This window comes from Lonchura striata, chromosome 3 (genome assembly GCF_050655825.1).
Source record: "Lonchura striata isolate lonStrDom1 chromosome 3, ASM5065582v1, whole genome shotgun sequence".
Lineage (NCBI taxonomy): Eukaryota > Metazoa > Chordata > Aves > Passeriformes > Estrildidae > Lonchura > Lonchura striata.
This window is the reverse complement of record NC_140705.1, coordinates 56,601,151-56,615,123: the sequence shown is the minus strand read 5'-3', so window position 1 is coordinate 56,615,123 and position 13,973 is coordinate 56,601,151.

Below are 13,973 nucleotides of genomic sequence, written 5' to 3'. Positions count from 1 at the left end.
CTGCAATATCCAGCACACAACTCAAGGGTTGGGTGCAGTCATCCAGTCTTTATGGTTGTTGCAGTAATCATGTGTTTCGTCCCATCAGTAGGATTGCACATACGGGAAATACTGTGAGGATCACAATTTAACCCTCAGCTTTGGGATACATGACAAAATATGTTCTTCACTCTCCTTCCCACTTCTTGCATAAGAAAAAAAATAACCACTCCATTTTCTTATTTTAGTGGGCAAAACTACAATTCCCAGTGCTCTAGAAGTAGTATTTTCTTATGTAGAAACTCCTTGCTGGCAGAATGATTGCTGGTCCCTTCCTTCTCCTGCCTGTCACGCACAACAGCTGGGACCGATATGTCAGAATCCATCTGTATCTGCTGTTTGTGTACAGAGCTAAAGGAAAAAGCAAGCTATAGGACTTGGCTCTCTTTAAGCAGCAAAACACAGCTAACCCCTGGTCTCATGAGACCAAGAGAGCTGATACTCCCCATCACGGGATGCCTCAGGAATGGAGATGCTGGCTAAATTGAAGAGGTCTGGTCCAACATGCTTCCAAGAAGGAAGAATGAAAACTGGTCTGCTTTAATGTTTTCACAAGAATTAATAAAGCTGTACATTTCTGGCCTGTGTTGTACTTGCTGACCAATACTAAAACTTTAACAGCATGGGATCAAAGCTCACCCCTAGGGAGATGGAGTTCTAATAAGCCTGCTGACTTGCCAGCTCCCACCCTTTTGGGGGTGACAGCTGCTTCTACAAGCGATTTGCCCCTCTCCTGCTTCCTCCACCTTTTCATCCTTCCTTCCCATGCTCTGGGGTGTAACATGTGGGGGCTCTGCTCCCCAAATTGCTTAAAACACTCTCTTTGTGTGGTCACCTCTGCCCGAAATCTTCTCCTCGCAGAGGTGACAGAGGCAGGTTCATTATTGTACCTCTCCCCTGCCTGTGTCTCCTCAGGACCTTGAGGCCCATGTGCCACTTCCTACTTATGGATTGGTGCATACCTCCAAAACTACAGCACCAAGGAACTCCTGCTTGTGCCTCTCCTTTCTCCTTCAAATAACTCCACATGGGATATACTATTGCTAGTACACCTAAGGAGTGAGATGTACCTCAGTGATGGACCAAAACTGACTGAAATCTGTTGCTTTCTGAAACACAAAATATTGGCAAATGTGTTTGCACACAGTGCCCTAAATTTTAGTTTTCTGTGTCAACAGAAAACAACACACAAGCACTTTTTCCAAGCGCCCTGAATTGTCTGGATATGAATTGCCCTGCAGTTTTCTGCTTTCTTTTCTGCTTGCCCAGCTGTGAGCTTATACAGGACTTTGAAACTCAGTGAAGCAATATTGACTTGCAAATGACACATTCTGCCCACCAGAAGCAAATATTGATTTAAGCCACTGTGTGAATGAGTCGGGACTTTATCACCTATTAGTGAAACACCTTTAGGTTTTGAGATTTTTTCCTGTCCTTTCTAAATACAGATTGTGGGGCTCCCCCCTCTAATATGGCGTGCCAGATCCCATTGGCATTTTCTAACTGGGCTGGTTGCTCTTTCTCCAGCAACCAATGTATAAATTTCCTTCTTGTACAAGGGAGGCAGGACAGCTAAAATCTTCATGAGGCCCTGCTACAGAAGAAGGCCAAGGTCTCTGTCCTGGATTGAAACCACAAAACCTGTGCTAAGGGAAGGCTGCAGGTTGCTTATGGAGGCAAATGATGGCTGGCAAAACCAGGTGTGCTTCAGCAGCTGAAACTCCAAGCATGCCCACAGAGAGGGGAGATGGTAGAAGTGTGAGCAGAGGTCTGCCAGCCCCCTGATTAGTGCTGGAAGCCACTTTAGTCTCTGTCTGGCTCCTTGCCAGAGGGAAAAAAGTGTCCCAGCACTATTTCTCATCACCTACAAATAATTCTGCCCTTTGCTGCACTCATCTTAAGCCTAGTTTGATAAGGGCTGAGCCCTAAGCATTTCTCACAAGGAAAGCTGGTTTGGTTTAGTTTGTGTATTGAAGGTAGCTGGTAGCAGTTGATTATTTCCACATGGTTATCAACAAGCCTGAGCAGTCCCATCGGGGCCAGGGGGCTGCACAGGGAGGGTGACCAGGTCCAGAAGACCGTGTGCAAGGTCAGAGAGCACAAACAAAACAGAGAGTCTGCAAGGCTCACGGCAAATTGCTATCTGCTGAGGCTGAACCCTTTCCTACAGGCAAGACCTGCACATCACAATGCAGATATTCTCACACTCTCTCTTATTTTAGGTGTCAGCTAGTTCTGAAACGTTTGACAATTTCCTAAGTCTGTCTCAGACAAGTTGCCTAACCTCTCTATTTTTTCTCTCCAAGGCTGCCATCAGGGAGAGCTTTTCTTTGTGCTACACAGCCAGTGTAGCACTATACAGCCAGTGGTCCATCTATAGACACCTTCTTCTGGGGATCAGGGATCTCAAGTCACACCTCAGAACAAAAAGGCAGGGCTAGTCAAGTCCCAAAGCTCTGCCTGAAGTTATTCATTTGTGAGGAGACACTCTAGCCCTTTTTCCCTTCTGTCTTCCCCTTGCCAATTATGATGTGGAAACTTTTCTGCTTCTCTCCGTGAATATGTTATAGTGCCAAAACTCAAGTTAAGAACATGCTTCTGTCAATGTACTCTGTAAATATATCTCCAAATAGTCATGTTGGTCAAAACATATTTCAGTATTTTGATTCAAATGCAGATGATCTCATAGGGGGAATTGCAATGAAATGAAGCCATTTATTAAAGACAGAAGACCCAGGAATCAATTAAACCAACTAAGGAAAACATTTTTATATACATCCATTCAATACATATTTTCTTTTGATTTTTACAGAATCCCTGGTCTCTTGCTAAGACATCACTCAAAACACTGATGATGTTTTCTTGTCTCCATTCAACATAACAGAGGTCAAATAATGGAAAGTGGTATTTTTTCCAGATTCTATGTGGAAACTCAAATGGGTAAGTAAAAGATAGCCATACATATAGCCTAACTTCTGATATTTCATATTCACCTTGACAAATGCTAAAAGATACACATTGCTGACAATCATAAGAATAGATTTATAAACTGGGACTTAAATATGCTGGCACTGCTTGGAACACACACTACTTGGACACTTTAAAGGATGACTAACACTAGTAATGTAGAAAACCACAGTGTTAAAATAGTTATTTACTCTACTTTTGTAAAAGAATTATAAAATTTACCAGAGAAAAATCAATGTGATTCAGTCACTTTTAAAGCCCCAGGAATATTTTTTTCAATTCCCACCCTCATGAATGAGCAAAAACCAGGAGATTAGAATTAAAGTAGCCTAAAGTATTGACTTTTCAAAGTCAAATGCAGATGCAATATTCATTCTCAGGCATGAAAAATTATTCTTTATCATCTCACATTCAGAAAGGACTGAAAAAATGTTCCACTTTATGTGGTGTCAACAGGGAAGTAGATATTAATTTCATACTTCTACACATAAGAAGAAATCAGGATTGTCAATTTGTGCATCCATGCCCCCAGAACTCAGCTGCATAAATGTAAAAGACCACAATTCAGAACTGAGAAAAGCTAGAAAACATATTCACAGGCTGAGGAAATGAATTTCTGGGAATTACTTTGAAGAGAATGGTCTTCCCCTGAGGGCCAGGGAGTGCTGCCTGCTGAGGAGGAAGGGTTTCTAACCCAGAACACCTGGGTTCCACTCAAATTATCTCAGTAATAAATATCATGAAAAACCATAAATTATACCTGCTTGAGCTGTGTGCCTTAAGCAACTAACATTTGCAGAGCACAATGAAATTCTTGAAATGAAAGAAAGAACGTGGTGCATTAAATGAATTATGCCATCGCCTAATTTCATTCCAGAAGAAAGCTCTGGCTACCTGGAATTGCAGTGTGTGTGCTGCAAAGCACAGGTAACATTTGGGACATTTCCTTTCACGATGAGCATATTTTTACCATAATAAAATTCACAAAAAGAGTATTTTTTTCTCTGTATGTTTGAAGTAAGACTAAGTAGACATCTTCCTCTCAAACAGGGAATATTTCAGATCTGTCTACAGATCATATGTTGGTTAATGCAAGGAAGGTGTTGTGATTTTATTGAAATTAACCAGTCCTAAAACAGATGAAAAAATTATCTCATGAACAAATACAGCTAAGAAAGGTTAATGTTTGTTATGACAGAGGTTTCATATAATCATAGAATAGTCTGAGTTGGAAGACACCCAGAAGAATCGTTGAAGTCCAACTCCTGGCTCTCCTCAGGATGCTCCAAGATTCACACCATGTGCCTGAGAGGATTGTCCAAATGCTTCTTGGACCTTCTCAAGCTTGGTGCTGTGACCACTTCCCTGGGGAGCCTCTTCAAGTGGCCATCCACCTTCTTGGTGAAGAACTTTCTCCCAATATCTAAACTAAACCTCCCTGGACACAGCTTCAGGCCACTCCTTAGGTTGCCACAGAGAAGATCTCAGTGTCTGCCCCTCCTCTTCCCCTCACGAGGAAGTTGTAACTGCAATGAGGTCTCCCCTCAGTCTCCCCCAGGCTGAGCAGACCAAGTGACCACAGCTCCTCCTCAAAGCCCTTCACCATCCTCATGGCCCTCATTTGGATGGTCTCTAACAATTTTCTTACATTGTGTCACCCAAAACTGCCCCCAGCACTGGAGGTGAGCCTGTCCCAGTGCAGAGCAGAGCAGAGTGGGACAATCCCTCCCTTGCCTGGCTGGCCATGCTGTGCCTGATGTCCCCCAGGACAGGGTTGGCTCTCCTGGCTGCCAGGGCACTGCTGGCTCATGTTCAACTTGCCACTGACCAGGACCCCCAAGACCCTTTTCGTGGCTCTGCTTTGCATCCTCTCATTTCCCAGTCATTACCTACATTCAGGGTTGCCCTGTCCCAGGTGCAGAATCCAACAATTACATGGTGATTGTTCAGTCTTCTCATTTGTCAAGGTCTCTCTACAGGGCCTCTCTGCCTTGGAGAGAGTCAACAGCTTCTCCCAGTTTAGTGTCATTGACATGGTTATTTAGTATTTCTTCTAGTTCTGCATCCAAGTTGGCTATGAAGATGTTGAAGATTCACTAATCTTTGAGATATTTGAGATTTCCCACACTGCAAGAAGTCTGGAGGCTACAGCTTGTCCCCACATGAACGTAGACACCTTGGTGAGATGAGGGTCTCATTTCCCATGACCTCAGGGAAGGGAGCAGACTTCTCCTCAACAAAGTCCATCTCCTGCCCTGCATGTGAGAACTCTACATCCTATGGTCAAGCTCCTTCAACTTTAAGAATGGTAACCTGAAAACAGTATCTGAATTGTTTTTTCTTTTTCAACAGATGCCTCTAATTCTGCATATTCAGGATGAAAAGTTCTAATTCTCATTTGAGAATTAGAGTCTGAACACAGCTTTCAACACATGCCTGGGAGAATTGAAAGGCCCTTGTTCTAGCCCATAAGAAATCCTTCCAATAGCTACAAGGAGCTCTGGAAAAATGTTGCAGACATACTCTGAATCCCACTGGCCACATAATCTTTTCTAGGAAGATGATGAGTTCTTTTGTTCATGTGTGCTTGAGAGAGCTGAAAGCAGGAAAACTCTGGGGCACTTGTATATCATCAATTAAAATGCCCGTGGTGAGCTGGAAACAGAAGCATCACAACCAGGGTGAGATTAATTGAATATAACATGAAAGATGAGGTCATCTAGGGAATTTGCATGGGTGTGCTATTCCTTTTCATAGTTCATTCCACAGTTTCTCAAGAATCCACCAAAGTGCTAAAAAAACCAGCAACCTGGTCGACACTGCTATCTGACTAGGCAGGAAGTGACACTACTATGGGTCAGACTTATGAGGGAGCCTAAAGCTGGTTTTGTTCCCGACTGGGAAAAAGCCAAAATGCTTTCACAAAGCAGAATGAAGTCACATCTCCTGTCTTCATATTATTTGCCTTTATCTCAGTGCCTCAGGAGTTATCCTGTCAAAAGTACATTTGCAAAACATTTTCACCCTCAAACCAGTATCTAGACATGAAATAAAAACTGCCATTAAAATGTTGAAAGCAGCTCTTCAGTGTCGGTTTATCTGACTGCAGGAGCAGATTCTCCTTTATAGTTTGCAAGTGTTAAACACTTTTTTCCACAGATATTTGACTGAAAGCACAGAAAAGCACTTTCTGCTATCCACATTTGAACACAGTGCAAAAGCACGTGACCCAAGGAAATGTTTTTCAGAACATTTTTGTTCCAAAATTCTGTTTTATTGAAAACCAAACCAAAGCATATCAGTATTGACCAACCTTGCCTTAAGTCCAGGATGGAATTTTTGCTGGAGAAAAGCTGTAATGCCAGAATAGCCTGATAAGTACCACATATTCTCCTGCTTCAGCCAGAGCAATTAGGAGCCCAGAACAGACCGGACACTACTTCTTGAAGTCCTACTAAAGACGTCTATCACTTAAGAAAACATCTCTGGCTCACTTGAGTGTTTTAATTAAAAGTTTCAAACAGGCTGGTGTTTTCAGCTTTAGTACTACAAAAGGTAATTAAAAAGCCAAAATAGAGTTATTTTCCCTGCAGTACGTGAGCTACTATCTCTAGAGAAGGTCCTGGTTTCCCACCACAGTCAATGGCTGGGACAGCCAAGTTCACACTTGCTCACAAAAGCCTTTTGAAGCAGAAAGCTGCAGCTTGAGAGAACAAGACCCTTGCCCTTTCCTTAGCAAACACACACACACACACTCCGTTGCCACTGCTGGAGGCGTGTTTCCTGTCCCAGCACGACCGTGTCATCTCCGTTTATCTCATATGATTTGATCAAGTTAGTCTTTGATAGCTTGTAGGGAAAATGGGGCCTCATTTTCTGTCAGGCTGTTGACAGCAAAACAAGATCTGTTTCCTTTGGGCTTGTGGTATTTTTGTTGGGTTCTTCTGAACTTTCACATATCAATCAAAGAAGCAGCCTCAAACTGCTCCAGCAGTTCAGTGCAATAATTAAACATCTGCTGGTAGAGATGGCCTCATGCTGAGGTTGAAATTGGCCATGTGGGTCTGGGAAGGATCCTGTAGCTTTTTTTCCTCCCATAAAAATAAACTTTTGGAAGCATTTATGGTCAAATTTCTGAATTTTGCAAGGATTTTTTTTATGTTTTTGAAAGCTTATCTGCCCTTTCATTTTATATCAGCAAAATTGTTTTGAAAACAGGAGTTCTCACCTGTTGGTTAAATCCTACTAAAATGCTAGGCCCTGGACTTCTGGGGGAGTTCTGGCATCTCGGTGCACAAAGGCACCCTGGGTTAATTATGACACCTCATCCCAATCCAGGTGTGTCACCAGCTGTGCGAGCGAGGTAACACTGTGGCAGATCAACAGGCCTCTCTGCACAGGCTGAGCAGTGGTACTTACCCTGTGCATAGCAGCAGGAATTGCAAGGTGATGACATTCATCCTAAACATTTTTCTCCTGAAACTATATAAAGATACCTTACTCTGTCTGCCATGCTCCAAGAGTACCTGTAGGACCATGACCATGACTCAAGAGGCAGTACCTTAGTCCTGTGCATATAAGTTTTTAATGGATTGGCTGTTCATAAGAGACTCGTGTGATTTAATTTTCCAAGCATCTGTATTCACTAAAGAGCAAAATTGACAACCTGCTTATTGTTTCTGCTGCCATAGTTACATGGTTTTATTACTATTATTGCAATTATTTTTTATTTATCAAAGTACTGCCATGGAAGAAAACTGCTTTGTTCCAGTTATTTATCCCACAAAGGATGCTGTCCAAGTAGATGATGCAGAAGAAAAGAGCTAAGATAAATGCACAGACTAATTCAGTGGTGCGGGGGCAGTCAGTAACACATGAACTGTATCATGTGATGGCTGTCAGGTGTCAGGAGGGAAGGCAATGAGTTACCTGCAAGGGGTTATGCTGAAGGGGAGAGGTGGTGGGAGAGGCAGATCTGCACTGGTAGCTTTTATTCATACAGTCTTTCTTTCCAAGGTGATGAATGCCAATTTTGATGGGAGAAAATGTAGAAGTTTCTCTTCCAATCCAAACAAAATTCATTGAACTGAAATTTGTCCAATGATGGTGTCAGAGCAGATAAAACTAAACTCCTTGTATGAAGAAAGAGCATAACTAAAAATAAAACCAGATCATTTCTTATTGTTGTATGACACCCATTCTCCAGAATCAGGGACTGCTGAAGCACCGTGTTAGAGAAATTACTGAGAGTATGGGGAAACACCATCTGCTTGAATTACTTGTTGGTTCTTTAGTTCGGGTTCATTATCACTGATCCTTTGTAAAGATGTGTTGTTCTAAAAATACATCTGTGTAGCAACCTCACTATTTCCTCATGGTTTGGCTTAACAGCATTCAGCTCTGCACATCACCCCCCCCTGCTCTGACACTGTTGGGACAAGCTCAGTGACAACTGCTGAGTACTGGGCCCTTGTTAGCAGACAAATTACTTTTTCAGAGATAGAGAAAGGAATGTGATCTCATGGGAGGGTTTCTTCAGTACCAAAAAAGAGCAATCCTATCTTTTGTATCAAGTTCCAAAGAATCAGATAAGGCTCTATCCAAATGCATGTCAGGACAAGCTCAAGACATTTTTACTGCCTTTGTGCCACTTTGTGCAATGGAGTATCCAACAGCAACCACGGCTTCATGGCAGGTCACAATGTTGTTATTGAGATATACCTCACAGTAACTAAGAATTAGCTCAGTTTTGTAATTATTCTGAATTAGCTCAGAATAGCTGTCTGCAAAACCCACCTGTGAGAGGTGGAGAGTAGCCAGTCATACCTCTGCTCTGCTCTGCCTTCCATGATTCTGTGCCTGACTTCTGCAAACCCAAATATGAGCACAGGCTGCCATTTGTTCAGAGGCTTGCCTAGTGACAGGCAGCACACCCACCCAGCATCAGCAGCAGAACATGGGATGGATCCTACCACACACATCAAGAGAAGACTATATAACAACTCCCCAGAAGTTCATGGGATTCTTATGATAAAGCTGTTTGATGCTTGCTGGAGCCCAAGCAGAGGGGGGATGATCGTATAGACAATTAATTTTTCCAGCACTTCAAGTGCCCAGAAACACAGAACTGAAGGACACGAGAGAAAGAGAAATCAACTTACATGTCTGTAATTCCCCTTAAGCAGGGCATTTATTTATTTAGGATAAAAGCTGCCTTTGCTTAGTTTCCCATATGACAATTCTCTGCTCAGTCTTATCTTGGAGTGACTCATAATATGGGTCAAAAGGTGAAGAGAAACTTTATGGTAACCTCTTCATAACCCTCTTGTAAAGTCTGTTTACTTTGGCTCTCCATTTATATCGGTAATCAGTGGGCAATTTCCCCTCATCTCTTTATTTTCCACCCTTCTTTTTTTTTTTTTTTTTTTATTGAAAACTTGGTAAAGTTAAAGCTCCTTTTGTACCAAAAATGCCCCCCCCCTACCTTCCTGCCTCGTTTGTCATGTGCATTCCTCCATTTCCCTTCAGGCCACATCCGCAGCTACTGAAGGAAGGCAAAATTCCGTTGCCTCCATAGGTAAGTCCATCGGTGCTCCACGAGGGCTGCTCTCCTGCCCCGGGGAAGAGCAGTGCACTGACATGGCTGGGTGCAGTCCCTGGGGGCTCCTACCCTGCCCATGCATTGGGTGATCTCTAACATCCTCCAAACACAAAATCTCTCCTGCTTGAGATAATGTATTCTGATACCCTGAAATATTTCTCAGCCTGGCTTTGGGCTGGAGGGGTTTGCAGTGGACAGCCGATCCTCAAGAAATGTTCTTGGGAAAGATGACAAGAGCTTCCCAGCAATGGCTTTGACTCCATTCTCTCTTGAATCAAAAGTAAGGGCTCCTCCCAGCCATTGAGCCATCAAAACCAGGTCTCAAGAAGAAAGTGCTCATCCATTCCACTCTGCACATCCTCTTGCTAGATGGAAATGACCACTAGTCCTTTCAAGCTAGCAGTCATGAATCTGAATCACTGCTGCAGACAGAAGAAAAGCAACTACCCAGCAAATGTGACACCCCCAGCTCCCAGAGGCACGAGACTGTAGGCAAGCCAACGCTCTGCTGAACATCCATCAGTGTGCATCTGATTCTCAATGTGGGCTTAAAGAACATTAAACCTAATGGAACTGAGCATGTGGATATCATTAAACTTATGCTTCAGTACTTCACTGACAAATTTAAGCAGGCATATAAATATTTTGTTGAACAGAGGCTTGTGAACACCAGCCTAGAAGGACATTTTTGTTTATTTTTCAAGTACTGAGAGTTGTTCTTAGTCATACAGCAGTGTCTGCTGCAATGGACACATACCAAAAGGAGGGAGAGATGGGCAAAGAAAGCTTCTTTCCTAGATTTTTCATGTATCAGTGGCTAAGCATGTGCAGATGCCTGGGAGATGAGTCTGGAAAATGCAAGCAAAACAAACGTGCTGAGTGAAATGGAAACAGTCCTTACTTTTACAGTTACATATAGCAGTACCACCTCAGTGTTAGCAGCAACAAACTTTTCCTTTCCCCATCTGCTAGCATTCATTTTCATTCCTGCTGTAGTCTACTACAGAAAATACAGGGTCAAGGAGTCCTTGCTTTTTTCTTAATTAATCTATTTCTCTTTTCACCCTCAGAAGAAATTTTTCTGTTCCTACACTATGGCCATTCTCAATTATTTGGGTTTTTATATCACCAAAGGAATCTAAAAAAGGAAAACATATGAGTAGATTTTTTTTTTACAGACCTAATGTCTGAATCACAGTCAGGGAGAGGGCAACTTCCATGCATTGTTCCAAATGGCATTAATGTTGTGCCTTTCCAGACATCTTTGGGGTTTTTTTCTCACAGACATATATAGGAAAAGGAGGATGTCAGTTAAAATTAAACTTCTAACAACCATGTAATCTCTTACAGAGGTCTGGTATCTGAGTGCCAAACCAATTGCTGCTCTTTTGAAAGATGATCTGAACAAATGGCTAGAGAAGACTTGCAAAAAATTATGCAAAAATATTCAAGCAGGTAAATTAAGAAAATCCTTGGCATTGACAAATGGAATTTGCCATTGCCAATTGGAATTAGCAGTGGTGACATGTGGTTGGTTTGGCTATGCAGTGCCCTGCTATAAAAGGTAAAGAGCAAAAATAAATGCTTTATATTACAAATCTCCCACAGGCCTCCTGGCTTTCTGTGAGGCAGCAGCTCCCAAATAAGTTATTTTTAAATAAATAAATTGTTTTCTCATGGATAATGGCAGAGAGGCAGGTTAAAAGCTCAGTGTTTTTTTTCAGTCAAGTAGGATTCACGAACTATGCATATTGTTAAAAACTAAAAAAAGCAGGTTTTTAAAAAAACAGCCAATACCTTTATTCCTGATGGCCTGGCTATTTTGAGCTGCATGTGCCTGCACTGCAGTCCATAAGGAAAAAGACATGTGTAAGTGCCTAGCAAATACAAAAGCACCCATCTCAAAATGTTCCTTTGTGAGACTTGTTCCCTCCTTTTTTTCCCTGGTGTGCTGCACATTAGGAGAAAACAGAGGCAGAAATAAGCAGCAATAAAACATTTTCCAGTTAACAAGGGATTACATCTCTGGCAGCATACAGCAAAAATGAAGTCCATTTGAACAAGCTGGTGAGCATGCTGGAGGGACAAGGCTTTTTAATGAGTCAGGATGCTGAGCCATGCTCCTGTTGTGCTGGCCTCTCATCAGTCACAGGAGCACAGTCCTGCCCTTTCCATCCGTGCAGCAGCCCTTACAAGACTGGTACACCTGAAATAGTGAGCATCCACCACTTGGTTTACAGCAGAGTAGTGGGAAGAATGAACATCATCAAATTCCAAGTTTGACCCACCAATCCCTGCCAGGTGACCAATGCCACTGGATACATCCTCCAGGAGCTGCAAAGAGATCACTGGGCATCCCACATTTATGTCGTGCCAGTCCAGAATAACAGTCAAGAACAGCAGGAGCTAAACTACCTGTTACATGCCTTGCAACTAAAATGCTTTCATGGCACCATATATGTGGTCATAAGAATGATCATCTGGATGCCTACACATTTCCCAAACCAGTGCATAAATTCCAAAATGCTGTGTAAACATACTTTGTACAGCACTCGTGGGTGACAGGAAAATTCTTCTCATAACAACTGGCCTGTGGTTTCCTGAGTAGCAAATGTATGCCAGAGGGAGGCAGAGGAAAAAGATGTGTTAGAAAAGCCTAAGTGCAAACTGAGAGAAGAATCAGGAAGAAATAAAAGAGGCCAAATTAGCCACTTCAGTCCCTCCCCTGACAGGACTACAATTGCAACAGAAGTGAAATTTAACCCAAGAAATAGCACTGACAGGCAATGTTTAGCAAGTGCAGGAATTTCTTTTACAGCTGCAGAATGGTTCCTTGAAAAGCTAATCATGACTATATGTTTCTGTAAGCCAGGCTTTGGACCCCCAGCTTTGATCCTGCTCACACCTGTCCCAACACTGAGGTTTCACTTTGAACTGTAAGTTGGGGTGAAATGCCAACTTACAATTGTGATTGCCAACTTACAATTACAATTGTAATGCTGGATTTAGCCCAAGACCTCCAAGAACACCAGTGTCAAAAGGGCTGTAACCTCAGCAATCTACTAAACAAGGTCTGGCGCTGTTTTTCTGAAGCAAAAGAGGTTTGAGGTTTCTTTTTTTGTTGGTTTTTTTTTAGGGTATTTCTTTATTTTGATGTCTTCAGTTAGAATACCAGAGCAAAATTTCTTGTAAAACTTACCCCCCAAAAAATCTAAAAATCTCTTTGCTTTAACTACCCTAAGCAAAGCTGTTTTCAGATCATTTAAGTAACTTAGGCTTCTTAATTTTCTCCAAAATAGGTGAGGGTTTTCATCCTCCTAAAATGGTAGTTTTCTATATAGTGGGGACAATGTTCCCAGTTCTGCAAACACTTGTTATCTGGCACTTTACTATTACATCCAGTTCCAGAAAAGTCCACAAAACTGTTCATAATCTTAAATATTTTCAGCACTCACTTCTCAGATTTTCTGGGAGGTTCCTAAATATGTCTGTGTAGGTCACAACTGGTCTAAGGTCCTTCTAGACACAAAGGTAGTTTTCAAATCTGGCATCATTGTTCAATTTACTGTGTCAGAAGTGCTCCAATGTGAATAAAATAATAGAAAAACTGTGTACCATTGTTGTTGTTGTTTTCTTGGTCAGTAAAACAGAAAAATCAGCACTGCACTGTATTCATGGAGCTTCTCATGCTTGTGGTATAGAAGCACACTTTCCTGAAACCTCGTGTTGAAACCACAGTCCTGTCTTCCCTTTTGTAGTTACTCACCTTGCTACTTGGGCACACACAGAAAAAGTGTGGGTGCCCCAAGGTGGGCAAAACCACAGCATCCAGATCCCAGGGATCCCAAGGAATCACTGCGAACAACAGGGTGAACATCAGTGCCCTTTTCCATTGGTCTCCTAAGGCTGCATTTGTGCTCACTGGTTCTGTTCCTGCCTTGCCCACTGCCTCCAGGACAGGGTGACCACTTTACACATGTGGCCAAGGAGCAGACAGGCACCCTTGACACAAATAAAAGCAGCCATGAGGAGCTGCTTGGTCTGGAGGCTCAGCCCTTCCCTTTCTTGTAGTGCCCAGCTCCATGGCCCTCATCCCAGGACATTATGGAGCTGGGGCAGCCCCACTCCCTACAAAGCATGGAATGATGCTCCAGCCTTCCTTGAGCTCCTGAGGGACCTAAAGGATCCTGAGGATGTGAAGCCCTGTGCAGACCCCCTGCTTCATGGGGAGCTGGGCACGTGTGCTTGGCATGGTGTACTGCCACCTGCCTCTGGACTGCCCCAGGACTGGTGCATGACATCCTTTCTGCTGTGCTGCCAGAGGAGCCTGGTGTCACCTCCAAGAAGATGAGGACAGGGAATGTAA